Source organism: Hyla sarda, chromosome 12, assembly GCF_029499605.1.
Source record: "Hyla sarda isolate aHylSar1 chromosome 12, aHylSar1.hap1, whole genome shotgun sequence".
NCBI classification, from domain to species: domain Eukaryota; kingdom Metazoa; phylum Chordata; class Amphibia; order Anura; family Hylidae; genus Hyla; species Hyla sarda.
In genome coordinates this window covers 18,181,812-18,196,877 of record NC_079200.1, presented here as the reverse complement: position 1 = coordinate 18,196,877, position 15,066 = coordinate 18,181,812, and the positions used below count along the sequence as shown (strand labels likewise).

Here is a 15,066-nt window from a genome sequence, read left to right as displayed (position 1 = left end):
CCCCTCTCACCTGCACACCCCCCCTCACCCCTCCACATCATCACCCCCCTCTCACCTGCACACCCCCCCTCACCCCTCCACATCATCACCCCCCCTCACCTCCTCCATATCATTGCCCCCCTCTCCTCCTCCACATCATCACCCCCTCTCCTCCCCATCATCACCCCCCTCTCACCTGCACACACACCCTCACCCCTCCACATCATCACCCCCCCTCTCCTCCTCCACATCATCACCCCCCTCTCACCTGCACACAACCCCCCTCACCTCATCCACATCATCACCCCCCTCTCACCTGCACACACACCCTCACCCCTCCACATCATCACCCCCCCTCTCCTCCTCCACATCAACACCCCCCTCTCACCTGCACACAACCCCCCTCACCTCATCCACATCATCACCCCCTCTCACCTGCACACAACCCCCCTCACCTCCTCCACATCATCACCCCCCTCTCACCTGCACCCCCCCTCACCCCTCCACATCATCACCCCCTCTCACCTACACACCCCCCCTCACCCCTCCACATCATCACCCCCCTCTCACCTGCACCCCCCCCCTCACCTCCTCCACATCATCACCCCCCTCTCACCTGCACACACACCCTCACCCCTCCACATCATCACCCCCCTCTCACTTACACACCCCCCCTCACCCCTCCACATCATCACCCCCCTCTCACCTGCACACCCCCCCTCACCCCTCCACATCATCACCCCCCTCACCTCCTCCATATCATTGCCCCCCTCTCCTCCTCCCCATCATCACCCCCCTCTCACCTGCACACACACCCTCACCTCCTCCACATCATCAACCCCCCCTCACCTCCTCCACATCTTCACCCCCTCTCATCTCCTCCACATCATCACCCCCCCCCCTCACGTGCACCCCCCCCTCACCCCTCCAAATCATTGCCCCCCCCTCATCTCCTCCACATCATTGCCCCCTCACCCCTCCACATCATTGCCCCCCCTCATCTCCTCCACTGTCCACATCATTGCCCCCTCATCTCCTCCACATCATTGCCCCAACCCATCTCCTCCACATCATTGCCCCCCCCCCCAATCTCCTCCACATCATTGCCCCAACCCATCTCCTCCACATCATTGCCCCCCCCCCATCTCCTCCACATCATTGCCCCCCCATCTCCTCCACATCATTGCCCCCCCCCCAATCTCCTCCACATCATTGCCCCAACCCATCTCCTCCACATCATTGCCCCCCCCCATCTCCTCCACATCATTGCCCCCCCCATCTCCTCCACATCATTGCCCCCCCATCTCCTCCACATCATTGCCCCCCCATCTCCTCCACATCATTGCCCCCCCATCTCCTCCACATCATTGCCCCCCCATCTCCTCCACATCATTGCCCCCATCTCCTCATCTCCTCCACATCATTGCCCCCCCATCTCCTCCACATCATTGCCCCCCCATCTCCTTCACATCATTGCCCCCCCCCATCTCCTCCACATCATTGCCCCCCCCATCTCCTCCACATCATTGCCCCCCCCCCCATCTCCTCCACATCATTGCCCCCCCCATCTCCTCCACATCATTGCCCCCCTCATCTCCTCCACATCATTGCCCCCCCCATCTCCTCCACATCATTGCCCCCCCCCATCTCCTCCACATCATTGCCCCCCCCCATCTCCTCCACATCATTGCCCCCCCCCCCATCTCCTCCAGCTGATGCCAGAATGATAAAAAAAATTTAAAAATACACTTTTACTCACCTATACGCATGCTCTCCTCAGCAGCACAGGGGGCTGAGTTCTTCTCCCGCTATAGTGCAGGCGCCGATGAGTGACGTCATCGGCGCCTGCACTGCGTGGGGGCAGAGTTCACAGGTCTCCTCTCAGTGAAGCGGCAGGTCCTGCGGCTCACACTGAGAGGAGGCTTAGCTGTGTGTGTGTGTGTGTGTGTGTGTGCACACAGCTGAAAGCGGTGCTGACCCCTGACTTAGTTTATTTTAAATTGGGGGGGCACAAGGGGGGGGGGGGGGCACGGCCTGATCTAGGGGGGCCATGGCCCCCTCTGCCCCCCCCCCCTAGCGACGCCACTGGACAAACCTCCAGCTGTTTCAAAACTACAACTCCCAGCATGTACTGACAGACCGTGCATGCTGGGAGTTGTACTTTTGCAACAGCTGGAGGCACACTGGTTGGAAAACCTTCAGTTAGGTTCTTTTACCTAACTCAGTATTTTCCAACCAGTGTGCCTCCAGCTTTTGCAAAACTACAACTCCCAGCATGTACTGATCGCCGAAGGGCATGCTGGAAGATGTAGGTATGCAACAGCTGGAGGTACACAACTACAACTCCCAGCATGCCCACATAGCAGTTTGCTGTCTGAGCATGCTGGGATATGCAGTTTTGCAACATCTGGAGAGCTATAGTTTAGAGACCACTGCACAGTGATCTCCAGATGTTGCAAAACTACAAATCCCCGCATGCTCAGACAGCAAACTGCTATGTGGGCATGCTGGGAGTTGTAGTTTTGCAAGATCTGGAGAGTGACAGTATAGAGATCATTGTGCAGTGGTCTCAAACTGTAGCTCTCCAGCTGCTGCAAAACTACAAATCCCAGCATGCCTAAACAGCTCTCTGGGCATGCTGGGAGTTGTAGTTTTTCAACATCTGGAGGGCTACAGTTTAGAGACCACTCTATAGTGGTCTCAGACTGTAGCCCTCCAGATGTTGCTAAGTAACTCACCGGCTTCCGTAGGATCCACAGAGCTGCGTCGCCGTCCTCTTCTTCCACCGATCGTCGCCCTCTGCCGTCACGATGGGTGAGTGGACTTCGGCGCCGGTCCTGTGTCGTTTCCCCGTTCTGCCCCGCCTATTGTGGGTGGGCAGGACGGGAAACCGAAAGTAAAGCCCCCCGCCCCCGATCTGCTATTAGTCATCGCGTCTTGATGACTAATAGCAGGAATAGGAGGGGTGGCACCCCTGCCACCTCACTCCTATCGCTTCAGGGGGATCGTGGATGTCTTGGACACCCACGATCCCCCTTCTATTCCAGGTCATCGGGTCACCATAGAAATAGACCCGAATCGGCGCAAATCGCAAGTGTGAATTCACTTGCGATTTGCACCTATCGCCGACATGGGGGGGGGGGGGGGTCTGATGACCCCCCCTGGGCATTTGCGCGGGGTGCCTGCTGATCGATATCAGCAGGCACCCCGGTCCGGTCCCCGCCCGGCGCACATCGGGGATAGAAATTCCCACGAGCGTATGGATATGTCCTGGGTCCTTAAGTACCAGAAAGCCAGGGCGTATCCATACGCCCTAGGTCCTTAAGGGGTTAACTTTCTGGCACCAGTTGATAAAATTTTTTTTTTTTTTTATTCTACCGGAGTAACAGTATACGTCAACAGATACGATTAACGCGGGGATAAACTCAGTGTGGACCTACCCTTAATCTCCCCCTTCATTTTCTTTTTTTTTTGCATTATATGACTATGACGCTTGGTCACCACAGTGTGACATTCTGATGCCAAATATAAGCTAAACCAATAAAAATCTAAAACTGAGACTAACAATACATTCACCTCATGCAATAAAAAAAATAAAAAAATATGTATATATATATATATATATATATATATATATATATACCATAGAAACCACACACCAGGAAGGGGTCACAGTTACTAGTTTAGTCAGTGTTTGTAACCAAATGGAGTGGTTCCTTAACAAAACCACTGAAAGTTGCAAATAGTTCCTGTTTACACTGCTCAAAAAAATTGAGGGAACACTTAAAACTATTTTTTATTTTATAAATTGGTGGCAGAAAGTTAAACAGATTTGTAAATTACTTCTATTAAAAAATATTAATCCTTCCAGTACTTATTAGCTGCTGAATGCTAAAGAGTAAATACTTTTCTTTTTGGAACACAGAGCTCTCTGCTGACATCACGAGCACAGTGCTCTCTGCTGACATCTCTGTCCATTTTAAGAACTGTCCAGAGTAGGAGAAAAACATATGGAGGGGCAAGCTGTGCATAACTAGCTTGCCCCCTGACTGGTGAGCAGTTAAGGGGTTAAGAAATATACAGGCAAGGTTTTTAGCCCCCTCCCCCGCCTGTAAAAACTTGTAGGTAACTATAGTGGTATGTCCCATGGGTGGGGGGGGAAGGAGTGCACCAATCAGGGGTTTAATAGTTTCCCGGGCTTTCAGGGGCCCTCCCCTGGGTATTTATAGCTGTGGTGCCTCCCTTCCCCCCTCAATCTGCCCAGGACCCGGAGTTTTGCCCTCCCTCCCTCGCTTTTTTGTATCTCTGTTTATTGTAAGTCACAGCTTGGCGGTAAGAAGACGGTGAAAGCGGGGTCAACCCGGGGTAGACCTCCACACAGGACAGTGTGGCAGCACCTCTCGGGTTGACAAGAAGCCAATCGGTGTCTTTGTTACAGTTAAATTGTTATTTATATAAGTAATTTTATAAATAAAGCTGTGGCCGATCCCCATCCACGGAAAAGTTGAATTGTTGTTGTGTCAGTTATTATTTAATTAATTATTGTAGTAAGGGGGAGGGGTAGTTATGGCCTGCTAGGAGCTAATGGGGTCTCAACAGTCTGCTGCTCTGGTCAGTTCCTAAAATGAACAGAGATGTCAGCAGAGAGCACTGTGGTCATGATGTCAGCAGAGAGCTCTGTGTTCCAAAAAGAAAAAAATGTCCTCTGTCGTATTCAGCAGCTAATAAGTACTGGAAGGATAAAGATTTTTTAATAGAAGTAATTTTCAAATCTAGAAAAGAAAATATTGCGAAGCTCACACCACTAAAAAATATATACCGAGGTAGCCTGTGATGCACGTACCCGTCGTGCCAAAAAATGGCTAAATATAAAATAGCAAAACAGTCCTCTAATATATAAATTCTAAAAATGCACAAAATATGACCAGTAAATCAGTAGATTATTTATTACTAACAATAAAATGTCATAACATAGGTGTTCGGACAGGGCCCTCGCTGGAAACACACATAAGAATTGTAAAAATTATATAAATTATATATTGGAAAAAATATATAAAAGGATATGGAAAGAATAAAATAATTCTAGTTACTGTGACCGCATGTCAATAGCCACCTATAACTGGATATATAGCGCAAATAGTAACATAATAAATGTCTCCTGATGGATGTATTAGATCCCTCTCAATAGCAACAGGTAGTGGAATAATAGATCAATATATAGTCACAAATTAAAGATCCACTGAAGTCACAAGTTAAAGGGGTACTCCGGCGCTAAGACATCTTATCCCCTATCCAAAGGATAGGGGATAAGATGCTTGATCATGGGGGTCCCGCCGCTGGGGACCCCCGTGATCTTCCACGCCGCACCCCGTTAGAATCAGCCCCCGGAGCGTGTTCGCTCCGGGTCTGATTACTGGCGATCACGAGGACGGAGCATAGTGACGTTACGGCTCCACCCCCCTCAATGCAAGCTGTCACGCCTCCTCCTTAGGCTTGCATTGAGGGGGCGCAGCGTGATGTCACACGGAGGCGGAGCCGTGACGTCACTATGCGCCGTCCCCGTGATCGCCAGTAATCAGACCCGGAGCGAACACGCTCCGGGGGCTGATTCTAACGGGGTGCGGCGTGGAAGATCACGGGGGTTCCCAGCGGCGGGACCACCGCGATCAGGCAACTTATCCCCTATCCTTTGGATAGGTGGTAAGATGTCTTAGCGCCAGAGTACCCCTTTAAGGATCCACTGTAAGATCCGCAATATGAGATAATAAATGTGAACATTCACCGGTGCACTGCACCACTCACCACCAGTGGATTCTCTGCATATGAAGGTCGCAGACTGGCCAGGGCCATCGGCCGGCCTGGTTAGATGGAGCCTTCGGTAGTGGTCACGCGGAGTGGCACAGAGTGGCATCTGGCCAGAGCTTTGGAAGGTGGTGGGGACTGATCGCCACTGAAGAAGGGGACTCCCCGAAACGCGTTTGGCACTTGCAAGACCCCATGCCACCTCACAACTAGACTTCATTCTTCACTTGTACATTTGCAACAGCTGCAACCCCTCCAATTTTGGACCACTGACTGTGCAAGCGCGTGCATACCTCTGTTCCACTGCACGAGGACGCTGCTTCCCGACACTCATTCCACCACCTTCCAAAGCTCTGGCCAGATGCCACTCTGTGCCACTCAGCGGCTCCGGACACTAGCCGACCGCTGGCCCGTGCCAGTCTGCGCTCCATCAGGAGGACATTGCGCGACCTTCATATGCGGAGAATCCACGGGTGGTGAGTGGTGCAGTGCACCGGTGAATGTTCACATTTATTATGTCATATTGCAGACCTAACAGTGGATCCTTAACTTGTGACTTCAGTGGATCCTTAACTTGTGACTTCAGTGGATCCTTAACTTGTGACTTCAGTGGATCCTTAACTTGTGACTTCAGTGGATCCTTAACCTGTGACTTCAGTGGATCTTTCATTTGTGACTATATATTGATCTATTATTCCACTACCTGTTGCTATTGAGAGGGATCTAATACATCCATCAGGAGACATTTATTATGTTACTATTTGCGCTATATATCCAGTTATAGGTGGCTATTGACATGCGGTCACAGTAACTAGAATTATTTTATTCTTTCCATATCCTTTTATATATTTTTTCCAATATATAATTTATATAATGTATATAATGTATCCAGGGCAGAAATGTCAGCTATTAAAGGTTTACAACAAAACACGGCAATTACCATCAAACCTGCGGATAAGGGGGGTGCCATCGTTGTGATGGACACCCCCCAATACCTCGCGGAGATTGATCGTCAATTGAGTGACAATACGGTCTATACCAAAATTTTGATTGACCCTTTGAAAAGTATACAAGATGAGATCCATGGTGTCCTATCCCAAGCACTTGAAGATGGCATTATAGATGAAGATCTACATCGATTTTTGGTTAAAGAACATCCATGTTGTCACGATGCCGGCTGGCAGGAGGTGGATCCTCTGTGCCAGAGAGGGATTGGCGTGGACCGTGCTAGTGGACCGGTTCTAAGTCACTACTGGTTTTCACCAGAGCCCGCCGCAAAGCGGGATGGTCTTGCTGCGGCGGTAGTGACCAGGTCGTATCCACTAGCAACGGCTCAACCTCTCTGGCTGCTGAAGATAGGCGCGGTACAAGGGAGTAGACAGAAGCAAGGTCGGACGTAGCAGAAGGTCGGGGCAGGCAGCAAGGATCGTAGTCAGGGGCAACGGCAGAAGGTCTGGAACACAGGCTAGGAACACACAAGGGAACGCTTTCACTGGCACAATGGCAACAAGATCCGGCGAGGGAGTGAAGGGGAAGTGAGGTATAAATAGGGAGTGCACAGGTGAACACACTAATTGGAACCACTGCGCCAATCAGCGGCGCAGTGGCCCTTTAAATCGCAGAGACCCGGCGCGCGCGCGCCCTAGGGAGCGGGGCCGCGCGCGCCGGGACAGGACAGACGGAGAGCGAGTCAGGTACGGGAGCCGGGATGCGCATCGCGAGCGGGCGCCACCCGCATCGCGAATCGCATCCCGGCTGGAGACGGTATCGCAGCGCACCGGGTCAGTGGAGCTGCCCGGAGCGCTGCGGTAGCGAGAGTGAAGCGAGCGCTCCGGGGAGGAGCGGGGACCCGGAGCGCTCGGCGTAACACATGTACACCAGTGTTCTATACACTGCCAAAGATCCATAAGAATCTGCGGAGTCCCCCCGGTAGGCCTATAGTCTCCGGGCGGGACTCCGTATTCTCCCCTATTGCAGTGTACTTAGATAGGGTACTACATAATTTTGCCACCAGTGCTATATCTTATGTACAGGACACCACTGATTTCCTCAACAAAATCCACGATTTACAATGTCCCCCACACACTGTGTTGGTATCATTTGATATCGTTAATTTATATACATCTATTGACCACAACCGTGGCATTGAAGCTGTATCCAAATGCCTGAATGGATCAGAGATGACAGAGGGTGCCTGTTCCCTTGTTCTGGACCTATTGGGGATCATCCTCAGACGGAATTATTTCCTGTTTGGGGATGATCTCTATGTCCAGAACAGGGGAACAGCTATGGGCTCGAATGCGGCGCCATGCTATGCGAACATTTACATGGCGGATATTGAAACTACTTACATATACCGATCGGCCCTATTCAGACACATACAGACGTGGCTTCGTTATATTGACGACACGTTTGTCGTCTGGACAGGGTCAATTGTGGAATTGGACCAATTTTTTGTTGAAATCAATAACATTTTCCCAGAATTGGAGTTCACAATGGTGAAATCCACCGAATCTCTTCAATTTCTCGACACAACTGTATATCTATGTGACCAGAGATTGACCACAGATCTATTTACAAAGGAGACAGACAGGAACAATTTGTTATTTTTTGATAGTTTTCACCCCAGACCCATGGTTAAATCCTTACCATGGAGCCAGATGTTGAGGGTGAAACGAATCGTTTCCCCCTCTAAACATCTGGAGGATAGACTGGACGAGATGTGTTCTAAATTCAGGAAACGAGGTTATCCCCAGAATCTCCTATCTAAACACAGATCAAGATTATCTGAGATCACTAGAAGTGAGTTATTACAACCCAAGATAAAGAACACCACTGATAGAATACCTTTTGTATCTACGTTCACCACGCTGAGTAACAAAATTGCTGCCATAATAAGGAATAATTGGAGTACTATACAACGTACAACTAACCTTGCTAACCCTCCTGTAATGGCGTACCGCAGAGGGCGCAATTTCAGGGATATGTTAGTAAAGTCTGACATTGGTAGTGACAAACAGAGAAGAAATCAAGAGACACAGTGGCTGGGCAGAAAGAAGGGAAATTTCCCTTGTTTTGGCTGCAGCCACTGCAACAATATTATTAAAGGGGACAGTTTCTCTCATCCACAAACAGGAGAAAGATTTACCATTGAGAACCGGTTTACATGCAGGTCCTCATTTGTGGTATACCTGCTACAATGCCCTTGTGGGCTATATTATGTGGGGGAGACCACAAATGAATGCCGCATTCGGCTCAATGGTCATAAATCTTCCATTAGGACAGGCAAAGTTGACCTCCCTATGCCCCGACATTTTCTAGAGAAGGGCCATAATATTAGTCAGTTACGCTTTCGGGTCATCGACCATGTCCCCCCGCTTAGACGCGGTGGGGACAGGGAGAGGATCCTGAAACAAAAAGAACTTAAATGGATCCATAGATTAAACACTTTGCATCCACAGGGACTTAATGTAGATTTTAATTTGAAACCCTTTATGTGAAGTGGATTCATGGGTGACTTCCATCTGTTTTCTTTATTTATTTATTATCTATTTTGTATTTATTTTTCATTTTCATTTTTATATTTATTTTTATTTACTTTTATTTTTACTTTTATTTTTTTTATTTATTTTTTTTTTTATATTTTATTTTATTTTTTTCATTTTTCATTTTTTATTTATTCTTTATCCATTTTTTATTTTTGATTCGTTTTCTATTTTCTATTTTTTATTTTTTATTTGTTATTTTTCATTTTTAATTATTTATTTTTTACTTATTTTTTATTTATTTTTTATTTCATTTTTATTATTTTGTTTTTTTAAATTTTTTATTTAATTTTATTATTTTTTAATTTTTTTATTATTATTTATCATTTATAATTTTTTTATAATTTTTTATTATATTTTTTTTATTAATCTTTTTTCATTATTTATTTTACAATTTTTATTATCATTTTTTCACATTTTTTATATTTTATATTTTTTATTTTTATTTTTTATTTTCATTTTTTATTTTTTATTGTTTATTTTTTATTTTTTATTTATTATTTTTCATTTTTTATTTTTATCGTTATATTTATTTTTATTTTTTATTTTTATTTTTAGTATTTTTATGTTCATTTTCATGTTTATTGATTTTTTTGTGTTTTTTTGTTTTTTTAGTTTATTTTTATTTATCTTTATATTTTTCTTTATTTTTGTTTTTTTGCTTTTTCTTTACATTTTTTTTTCTCACTTTTTCTCTTGTTCTTTTCTCCTTTATTCTTCTCTGTATAGGAATACGTGAATACTTTCTTTGTAATGATAAACGATGGGAGGCATTGGTTTTACTACATTTTAACTTTTTGTAACTTTTTGTATTTTTGTATCATTTTTAGACACCTTGTTCACACCTAACCCACATGGAGCGAGAAGACGCACGGAACTTTATGCAATTCTGCCAAAGAATACACACAACCCCCTCTTTTTTCTAACATATTGACCCCACTATACATTTTAGTCAGTCGGTCCTATAAGCATTCCTATTGGCCATGATCCTGGTGAATATAGTACACAGAGCTGCTGCATTTATTGACAGCGGTCTCTGTGCACTCACTGCAGGACGGCCAGAATCGATGCACGGAGCACCCGCGCATGCGCAGATTGATCACTGACGACACTATGGAATGAAGGCTGGGCGGAGATCTATGTGGGATCCGCGCAGCCGCAGCTCCTTTGTTTACAAACGGAGGAGCGAAGAGACGGCGGTTCAGATGCACGGGAATGGTCACAACAATCAACAATCGGAGGGTCGGAGAAGAATTGCTGATCCCTGCGGACTCCGTCGCTCCATGTGGGGAAGTAATAATATTAATATTTATAGAGTTTAAGTCTGTTATTTCACATTTTGACAGATTTGATATCACATGACCGCCCATCTACCCAATCATGGGTTGAGGGTGGACACAATGTCTAATGATTAATGTAATGCACCTGTATTGTCACCAATCATGTTCCTTCACTACATATATAAGTTTGACTCATTGCCATTTGCACTATGCTTGAGAAAGGCTCACTTTTAGCCGAAACGTTGCTGTTATTGATGCAATAAACATCAGTTTGCTACTACACTGGACCTGGCGATTGCTGCTGTTTCCTTTGGAGAGAATATAATTTATATAATGTTTACAATTCTTATGTGTGTTTCCGGCGAGGACCCTGTCCGAACACCTATGTTATGTCATTTTATTGTTAGTAATAAATTATCTACTGATTTACTGGTCATATCTTGTGCATTCATAGAATTTATATATTAGAGGATTGTTTTGCTATTTTATATTTATTAATTTACAAACCTGTTTAACTTTCTGGCACCAGTTGATAAAAAAAAAAAAAAAAAGTTTTCCACTGGAGTACCCCTTTAAGCAACACAATGTAACTCCAAGTCAATCCCACTGTCCACTCAGGAAGCAACACTGATTGACAATCAATTTCACATGCTGTTGTGCAAATGGAACAGACAACAGGTGGAAATTATAGGCAATTAGCAAGACACCCCCCTAATAAAGGAGTGGTTCTGCAGGTGGTGACCACAGACCACTTCTCAGTTCCTATGCTTCCTGGCTGATGTTTTGGTCACTTTTGAATGCTGGCGGTGCTTTCACTCCTTAGCGGTAGCATGAGACAGAGTCTACAACCCACACGAATGGATAAGGTAGTGCAGCTCATCCAGGATGGCACATCAATGCGAGCTGTGGCAAGAAGGTTTGCTGTGTCTGTCAGCGTAGTGTCCAGAGCATGGAGGCGCTACCAGGAGACAGGCCAGTACATCAGGAGATGTGGAGGAGGCCGTAGGAGGGCAACAACCCAGCAGCACAACCGCTACCTCTGCCTTTGTGCAAGGAGGAGCACTGCCAGAGCCCTGTAAAATGACCTCCAGCAGGCTACATGTGTCTACTCAAATGGTCAGAAACAGACTCCATGAGGGTGGTATGATGGCCCGATGTCCACAGGTGGGGGTTGTGCTTACAGCCCAACACCGTGCAGAACGTTTGGCATTTGCCAGAGAACACCAAGATTGGCAAATTCACCACTGGCGCCCTGTGCTCTTCACAGATGAAAGCAGGTTCACACTGAGCACATGTGACAGACATGACAGAGTCTGGAGACGCCATGGAGAACGTTTTGCTGCCTGCACAATCCTCCAGCATGGTTTGGCGATGGGTCAGTAATGTTGTGGGGTCGCACTGCCCTCCATGTGCTTGCCAGAGGTAGCCTGACTGCCATTAGGTACCGAGATAAGATCCTCAGACCCCTTGTGAGACCATATGCTGGTGCGGTTGGGTTCCTCCTAATGTAAGACAATGCTAGACCTCATGTGGCTGGAGTGTTTCAGCACTTTCTACAAGAGGAAGGCATTGATCCTATGGACTGGCCGCCCGTTCCCCTGAATCCGATTGAGCACATCTGGGACATCATGTCTCGCTCCATCCACTAATGTCATGTTGCCCCACAGACTGTCCAGGAGTTGGCGGATGCTTTAGTCCAGGTCTGGGAGGACATCCCTCAGGAGACCATCCCCCACCTCATCAGGAGCATGCCCAGGCGTTGTAGGGAGGTCATACGGGCACGTGGAGGCCACACACACTACTGAGCCTCATTGTGACTTGTTTTAAGGACATTACATAAAGTTGGATCAGCCTGTAGTGCGGTTTTCCACTGTGATGTTGAGTGTGACTCCATATCCAGACCTCCATGGGTTGATAAATTAGATTTCCATTGATAATTTTTGTGTGATTTTGTTGTCAGCGCATTCAACTATGTAAAGATGAAAGTATTTCATACGATTAGTTCATTCATTCAGATCTAGGACGTGTTATCTTGGTGTTCCCTTTATATTTTTGAGCAGTGTAGTATTTTCTCTAATGCGGTTCCACTCCCAGGTTTGGTTGAAAATACCGGACCAAGGCCTTAAAGGGGTATTCAAATGAAAAACAATGAATAAACAGATTTGTAAATTACTTCTATTAAAAAAATCTTAATCCTTCCAGTATTTATCAGCTGCTGAAGTTGAGTTGTTCTTTTCTGTCTGACAACAGTGCTCTCTGCTGACACTTCTGTCTGTATGAGGAACTGTCCAGAGTAGCAGCAAATCCCCATAGCAAACCTCTCCTGCTCTGGACAGTTCCTGTCATGGACAGAGGTGTCAGCAGAGAGCACTGTGGTCAGACAGAAAAGAACAATTCAACTTCGGCAGCTGATAACTACTGGTAGGAGTAATATTTTTTAATAGAAGCAATTTACAAACCTGTTTACCTTTCTGGAGCCAGATGATATGAAAAAAAAAAGTTTTTCACTGGAGTACCCCTTTAATATGGTAACCACAAAATGGACTTGGTTAATGACACCTAAGTGGAGAGTCCTGAGGAGATTTCCAGCAGTCATTGTGGAACTCTGGGAGTTGTAGTTTCAGATGGTTTAATACCAATGCATTTTGTTGCGAACAGAACTACATCTACCATAATCCACCACAGTTCTGATTAGTTGGCGCTGCCCCTGACATAGTGTTATACTGCCATAAGGATGGAAAGGACAGCATGGAGTGTGAGTTATGAGAGGATTTCACTGTTACTGGGTTGATATATAACGCATTGATCTGTATATGCGACATGTATTCTTTTATACATAATGGGGCGTGTATCCATTGGGAAAGTGGAGCAGTTGTCTATAGCAACCAGAAGCACTTAGGAAAGTGAAAGCAGTGATTATATTGGTCGCCATGGGCAACTACTCCTCGTTGCTGTTTGCCCAAGTTTTTATGCATCGCAGATGCATAAAAACTTGGGCAAACAGCAACGAGGAGTAGTTGCCCAAGGGGGCAGTGAGGTAAATAAGCTGTGAAAATGGCGCATATGGTCTGAACAGTGACTGCTTTTAATTGAAACCGTTGCATTTAATCAAAACAGTAGATGTGGACATCACATTTTCGGCGGGATACATTCAACAAGAGATCGTAAGGCAGCGTGGACCTAGTCTGAATGCTAGAAATAATGGGGCCGGTGATCTGCATCATCTTTATGGGGGAGATTGACAAAACCTGTCTAGAGGAAGAGTGGTGCAGTTGCCCATGGCAACCAATCAGATTGTGTCTTTCATTTTTTCCAGGCCTCTTTAAAAATGAAAGAAACAATCTGGTTTCTATGGGCAACTACGCCACTGTTCCTCTGCACAGGTTTTTGATAAATCTCCCCCTATATTTTTTGCAATGTGTGTGACAGGTTTGCACAATAGGGGTACAGCTAAAAAGTTTGGTCTTTTTGCCCAAGTTTTCTATCGTCACAAGTAATTTTTGCAGCATACAGCATTGATGAAGGGGAGTAAGGAATAAGAAAGAGAGAGTAAGGCCATGTTCACACAGTGTGTGTCCTCTCCTAGGACTGTATCCACCTTTTCCAGCCCACTGGAGCACCTGAACGCTGAACTAATTTAGTCCCCCCCATTATATATGCAGCAATTCCCCTCCATTAGGTAGGCGGCAGTTCCCCCACATTAGGTAGGCAGCAGTTCCCCCACATTAGGTAGGCAGCAGCCCCCCCCCCCTATTAGATAGGCGGCAGTCCCCCCCCCCACCATTAGATAGACGGCAGTCTTCCCCCCCCATTAGATAGGCGGCAGTTCCCCGCATTAGATTGCGGCTGTTCAGGCATGCTGGGAGTTGTAGGTTTGCAACAGCTGGAGGCACACTATCTAGAAAACACTTTTCTAAATTTTTTTTCTGGAGATGTGGGTGCATGCCCGCCCTGGCTAACACCCACCCGCCACCACATACATACTTTCTTCTGCACTCCGGCGTCTGATGACGTCACACGTGCACCAGAGCGCAGAGGAATGGTCCTGCCTCTTGTGTCGGCTGACTTACTGTAGCCACGGACACGAGGGATTGACAGGGTGAGGAGCCAATGACTCTTCACCCTGTCTAACTCTTTACCAAGCGGCACATTTAACTGTGAATGCCTCATAAGAGGCATTTACAGTTAAATGCGGGACATATGAGGGCTGTTCGGGGAAAGCGGGACATCACAGAATCACGTGTTCTTCTGTCCTCCTGCCCATCCTGTGTGGCAGATGCTGTTCAATGTCCGTCACGGGTCCCCTCTCCTTAGAACTCTTTATAATGCTCTATATAATGTACTGTTACATAAGGGTTAATGTATTTGCATTATCTATGCACTTGTTGCCTTAAATCTCTTGTTGCTAAAGATCTTGGAGGAGATTTATCAAAACCAGTCCAGAGGAAATGTTGCTGAGT

General features: G+C 46.5%; 1 protein-coding gene across 3 annotated transcripts in view; it reads left to right on the top strand.

The window, feature by feature from the left end:
• Window positions 1-15,066, top strand: part of CNTNAP1 (contactin associated protein 1) — a 354,100-nt gene that overhangs the window by 76,694 nt on the left and 262,340 nt on the right. The gene's annotated exons all lie outside the window — the stretch shown is intronic.